Consider the following 6,782-nt stretch of genomic DNA (forward strand, 5'->3'; position numbering starts at 1 on the left):
AGTATTTTCTTGCATCTTTCTTAGGTCATTAACTATTGCTTTTATTACTGTTCAACGTCCACCAACCAATAATTAGCGATACATCGACCAACCACATTCCAATGCAGCCACTTTATTGCCCTCTTCATATTTATCCTGAGTACTTCCTTTTCATTATTCTGTCCTAGGCCTCATAGAGGTATGCTATTTTCTGCTGTTTCCTTCCCCTACAGTTTATTTTTTCCAGCCTTATCCATACCGGCATAACAAGGTTTTCACTTTTCCTCATCCCTCAATGGCGAAATTTCTGATACATGAAATGCTACGTAAAAAAATGATTCTTCCACTAATATTTTACTGATTTCTCTACACTTATTCACGGTCATTTTTTCGTAGATTTTGTAAAGATTTCTTCATTAAGAAATTCTGGTCTTATTGTTGCAATTTTTTACCTCCAGAATTCTGGTCTTGTTCTTGAATTACTCCATCTGTAAAATTCTTTTGGGCTTTGGTCTCCATTTCCTGAAGTGAACATTTAGATTATTTTGACTTAGAATGTATGTTTATCATTTACAAAGATTTTGGAATGTTTATCATTGGATAACTGACTAAATAAAGCTGCAATTTCAGCAAAAGGATGACATTATGAGAGAATGTAGCCAGCTCTCGGCTAGCATTACGTATTGTAACTACTCATTGCGCCATTAATGTTGTGAATCTGTTAAATATTTAATTTGATTGGAACCACAACTTATGTCAAAATAGTCATAGATGAAATACGTGAAAGGACTCTCTTTCCTACCAATTAATTCCCTCATTAATTTCACATACAATGATTTTCACCGCAATCTTCCTTCTTCACAGGATGTTGGTTATCCCGCAGCTATGCCCTCCCTTAGATCATTCCTCTGGCTGTCCAACCTTTTCCCCTACTCGACTCCCCCTCTCTCTTCGTCTCACTCCTCCCCCGAGGAAGAGAGAAGAGCACGCTGCCTAAACAAATTGCTCACTATCTGTCGTCACCTGCTCCTTCATCCGCGGCAGGAGAGAAGGATGGTGGAGTAGCAGGTAGGGAATGAGACCTAAGGACGAAGAGGAGGAGGGAGCCAACTGGGCGGGAAGGAGGGCGCTTAGGAAGATTGGAATGAGGGTGACTTTTTTAACGGCCGTCGACGCATTCGAATGAGCGGCAAAAGGGCGAACGAACCTTCCCTTTCCACCTCCCGCATTTCCACCCACCACCTTACCCCTCAGGACTCCCACACCTAACGCCTCCAAGTCCATTCCCTCCGCAACACAACGATCGGACCCTTACCTCGCGGTAATATCCTTATTTAGGAACTTTGAGAACTTAAAATTGTCAAGTTTTACCACAGGAGTAAATACAGTGAGGGGGGCGAAAGATTACTCACGAGCCGTCGTTAGTGAAAGACAGCATACCAGTATAAGAAGTTAATTTGAGAATATTTAGAGAGACTAAGGAGTATAGAGAGCGTAATGAAGTACCTTGATTTTTTAATAAAGCGGGAATAATAAAAAAGCAACAAAAGTCCAAACACAATGGAGGAAACAATAGAAAGTTAGGTATTTACCCAGTAAATGAGGGATCAAAATTAAAGAACTTCTAGGTTTTCTGTGAATCCACCAGTCATTTTAAGGCTTTACCAAGGCAGAATTCAGTAAAGAGGTCCTTTTTTCATTGAGTACTCGTTTCTATTGCTCTATTTGACGTGTGACGAGAGTAAAACTTACAAATTTCAATTTATTTTGCTAAAATTAGTCCTCGTTAAAATCCATAATTTTATTCTCTGCTTGAAGATTTCATCTTCTTCCTTAACTCTCTTAGAAAGTTACGATCTAGCGCTACCCAAAAACAGGCTAAGGAATGGTTTGATGTTAATCATTTACAATTAAATACTAACAAAACTCAGCATATTGTGTGCAGTCTTAAATCAAAAACAACTGATATTGAAACTGCTAAAATACTAGGACTTTATATTGATACAAAACTTAATTGGGAGACTCACATCAGTCAGACCTGTAATAAACTTAGTAAAGCTGTTTATATGTTAAGAAAGCTCAACTTTATCATTTCAAATGAGTATCGTTTAACACTTTACCATGCCTTCTTTCAATGTCATTTGAATTATGGTGTTGAGTTATGGGGTCATTCCCCTCATGTTAAACAAATTTTGCTACTGCAAAAGAGAGCTATTCGCTCTCTTGCTAATATACCACCACGTGATTCCTGCAAACCTTTTTTTATTAGGTATAGAATCATGACTGTATTTTGTTTGTATATCTTTAAGGCTCTGATTCATGTGAAAGTTAATCTAGAAACTTACCAATTAAGATCCAACCTCCATAACTATTCCACTAGACGTAAATCGAATCTAAATACTACTTATTGTAGATTGTCATCAACTTACAACACATTTCACAATATGAACATACGACTGTATAACTATCTGCCTACTCAGTTGAAATCAGATGGTATCCAGAGTTTCAAGAATAGGGTATATACCTGGTTACTTGCTCACCCACTTTACTCATTGGATGAATTCTTTTGTGACAATCTTCATCAAATTTAAGAACTTATGTTTATATATTAAGTAATATTATGATTGACGACATTTAATATGGTTGTACCATTTTTAAAATGAATAAAGTATTATTATTATTATTATTATTATTATTATTATTATTATTATTATTATTATTATTATTATTATTATTATTATTATTATTATTATTATTATTATTATTATTATTATTATTATTATTATTATTATTATTATTATTATTATTATTATTATTATTATTATTATTATTATTATTATTATTATTATTATTATTATTATTATTATTATTATTATTATTATTATTATTATTATTATTAACTTTCCACGTCTTCGTCGACAGTAACATCTACGTTCCCTCTCAATATATTACAAAAGTCTGATGCAAGTATTTGTACGGAGGCAGATATGCTCCTGATCTTTCCAGACATTGAGATGTAACCAGGTTAAATATTTGATTACAATTGTGTTGTCAGATTTCCGAATTCCGTTATGAAAAAAACATTCACGATTAAGTTAACATTTTAAAATGTTTTGCATATATGTATATGTAAAAGAACAATGACAACATTTTATTATTATTAATGTACATGAATCATTATATTTATCAAGTTATTCTGTGACTACGCTAGCAGTATCCTAGCATAAGAGATAATAACGGATCAATATCACGCCTACTGATTTTTTAGCTCAGGTTAAGGTCAAAATCAGAAATTTAGGATTGGCTTTAGGCATAACGCTAGGCACAAAGCCCAGCATTAAGCGCGCGTTATCCTAAATGACGTTTTAGACTGCTTCAATTGTATATTTTGGTGAGATTCAGACGTTTTAATACTAAACCTAATCACCTAAATTATTAGCTTGATTTTTCTTAGCCAGCTTTAAGATATGATGCCTATTTATGACATACAAGGCGGTTTAATTCGACGTATGCTAACCACTAAAACTAACAATTTCGTTACTTTCCGTGAAGGCACATGCATTCTATTCTAGGAAGTTGGGCAATGATGCTTTGGATGAAATGTTACATATTTTCCACCCAAGAATTAGGATATGTTTTTGTTTTGTGCGAGTATTTTATAATGTGTAATATAATGTGTTATAGTGTGTTATGTGTTATAGTTGTAGGTCATCTCCTCTAGTGTTAAAGAAGAACCAATTAAATTGGACACATCATCATAGCGATAAATGCATGATTCAAAATAATATATATCAGCATAATTTTTTTTCTGTACATTAATAATGGTACTAAAATACTGTTTCAAAACAGTGGTAGTTTCTAACTTCAGCGGTCCTGAAGGAAAATATTTTTGACGATTTATAACTCGTACATATACTCCCTCTCCACGAACTGTCATCCAACCTTGATGTGATGGAAGGGCATGGGCCTTTTGATGTCTTCTAGAGCCAACGTGGGTTTTGTAAGCAAGATGATAAGCGTAGATTGGAGGCCTTTTGATATTCGAGTGTGGAAAAGGATGGAAAAGGTAAAATGGTCCGGAAGGAAAGCAAGCGAACAAGTCCTACCGTCCTGTAGGTATGGTGGGGGAGGAGAGTTGGTTGTTGTGGAAGAGGTCCAAAGGAGTTAGGAATAGTGGATGCTGAGTATTTTGATTGGCGACGGAATGTTGAAGCCTGTGATAGAGGAGAGAACGGTAGGCAAGAAAGATAAGTGGAGGAGATGGAGATGCAAGCTGGACAGAATGAAAGGAGGGATTATGTGAACCTATAAAACAGCTTACTGTAGAAAGGGGTGTCAGCTTGTGCCTTGTTAGGCAAAAGCTGATAAAAGTAGAGGAGTTTCGTGTGTACATCTAAAACCTACTTCAACCGTACACCACCAAATCATTATAATACGTATTCTAGCATTATCTGGTATTTCAAACCCAGTTGAAGAGAATATTTATCAATCAACTGTAATCACCTCAGTAAGAAATAGTACTTCAAAAACTGTCTGCCTCTACTTGGTCAATACAATTAACAGGTTTGCTGAATTTCAATACTAAAGTGATTATTTTTACAGTAAATGTGGTTTTGATGGAAATACTGTTCGATCGACCTGTTGTTGGTCTACGATGTACACGGAACTCTTGAATTTACGTGCATCACATTACGAAACAAGGGAAATAATTCGAAAGTGAATAGCAAATCAAAATCATTCAGCTCATTACTCCATTCTCTATGACGACACGTTTTGAAATCCATCCATCTATTGTGTGCTTGAACCCTGTGTTTTCCTTGAAGAGAATCAATTTCTCACAAAAAAAACCACAGTACATAGGAATGTGAACTTATCAGTAGTTCATACAGCCCATACACCCAGGTGAAGTATCCTAGGTAGGTGAGATGTATGCGACTTTTGGTTGTCACTGCCGGGGAAGTGAAATCACATTAACAACCATTGATAGTGGTTTTGTATTATATTTGTGTAAGTAGATGCAACTACGGGTAACATCATCTCTTGAGATTTAGCCCTCTTGCAAATCACTGCGCATTGTCTCGTTTTCCACATTTGGTGTAAATATCATGAAGAATATGTCGTTCTCCCTATTAACTTAGTTAAAACTTTTTTTTTAAATAATTCATTGTTTGATCAATGCGACAAGGCCAGAAGAAGGCGTAGTGTATAATTAAAAAACGAATCGAAACCCGATGGACGAAATTTCGCTAAATTTTACTTTCTTTTGTTCTACTATTTTTGATGTATTGTTCCAGAACTACTGCACATAGCACAAATGGGAAATATTGAGATAAATGATATAAATGATTTGCTGAATATTTTCCATCCACCTTTCAATAACAGCGTATTATTTTTTTACATTTTATACATAACGATTTTATAATTTTAATAAATTACGACTCGATATAACAGTTTCATTGCACCTATGAATTTGAATTCTATTGACTCATTTAATCCTTTCATCCTGGCTGTTCATGAAATTACCGAATTTCAAGAGGATTATATCATTAATTAGGAAAGCAATAAATAAGGACAAAAAGGAAAGAGAAAACTTTGATCTTACATGAGTCTCAACAATACACGCTACCAGAATACCATAAACTATGATACCTCATTCAATGGATGATTCGCCGAAGTCACTTCTTATTCAATGAAGGAGTAGCACCCAAGTTGTATGAAACACAAATGAAACCAGTGGCATGAGAGTTTTCCATAATGAGTATGCGAACCATTTGCTTCAGAATGAATATCCTAATTAAAACCACCAGTTCGGCACCAGAAAAGCAAAGGTGTGCCTGATGACCATCCATAAATTCATGTTTTAACGCATATTCCGCATCCATAAACAGCTATATATCTTTAATCGCTAATGAATAGCAGTTTTGAAGATAATGAGGACGTGGGCAACTGAGACTTTGGTTCTCTTATAGCATTTAAATACATTACTGTGATTTATATTCAATGCCCCAGCGCTTAAAATCAAAAGAAAATTATTTTTTATTATGCATCAAAGAAAAAATCTAAACGCAGTACCCACTTCATCCTACCAGTTCTGACGTGAACACATATCTCCTGTCGTAGTGACTGGAGAACGAAGTGGAAATCACGAATTTTTCTAAAGGTGATAAATAAGGTTAAATCGCCCTGGCTGCTACAGTCCAGTTCATAAAGTAACAGCCTCTCACTTCTCCATCCCTCACCCGTAACAGTGGAATCATCGGGCCACCTCCCCTCTTCCCATCCACTTCTATTCCTTCTCCCACCAACACATCTTCTGCTTTACAGCCTCCAAACGTTCCACGTTTCCCCTCACCCCTTTACTCGCTTTCCTCCGACCTATCCACCCACTCGCCAGCTTATTTCACCCCTCCCTCAATCTCTCTCTTTTTCACGATACTACCTACTCCTCCTATCATTTTCGCCACCCTCTTTCATGTCAGCCATTGAATCTCCTTTCTTGCATAAATAGTTTAAAAACCCAGATTAATCACAGTATGCTCACCAAGTTTTAAAAATACTAAGAATAAACAAATTGTCGCATAATTATTGCCAAATATAAACGTAGATTCAGTAGGATCTCTAGAAGAACAAATTTTGGATTTTGGATTGCTTATACTGCACTAGTGGCTGTTACGAATTTTTTTACTTTATCAATGCTGTCACCCGTGAACAAGATTGAAATAATTTAGACAAAATTAGAGAGAAAGGCTAACTAGAAGACCCAAGGGTACATTTTTCCTTTCCTTAATACACGAGCGAGCATG

The sequence above is a fragment of the Hetaerina americana genome, unplaced genomic scaffold (assembly GCF_022747635.1).
Source record: "Hetaerina americana unplaced genomic scaffold, ioHetAmer1.1.p SCAF_177, whole genome shotgun sequence".
NCBI lineage: Eukaryota > Metazoa > Arthropoda > Insecta > Odonata > Calopterygidae > Hetaerina > Hetaerina americana.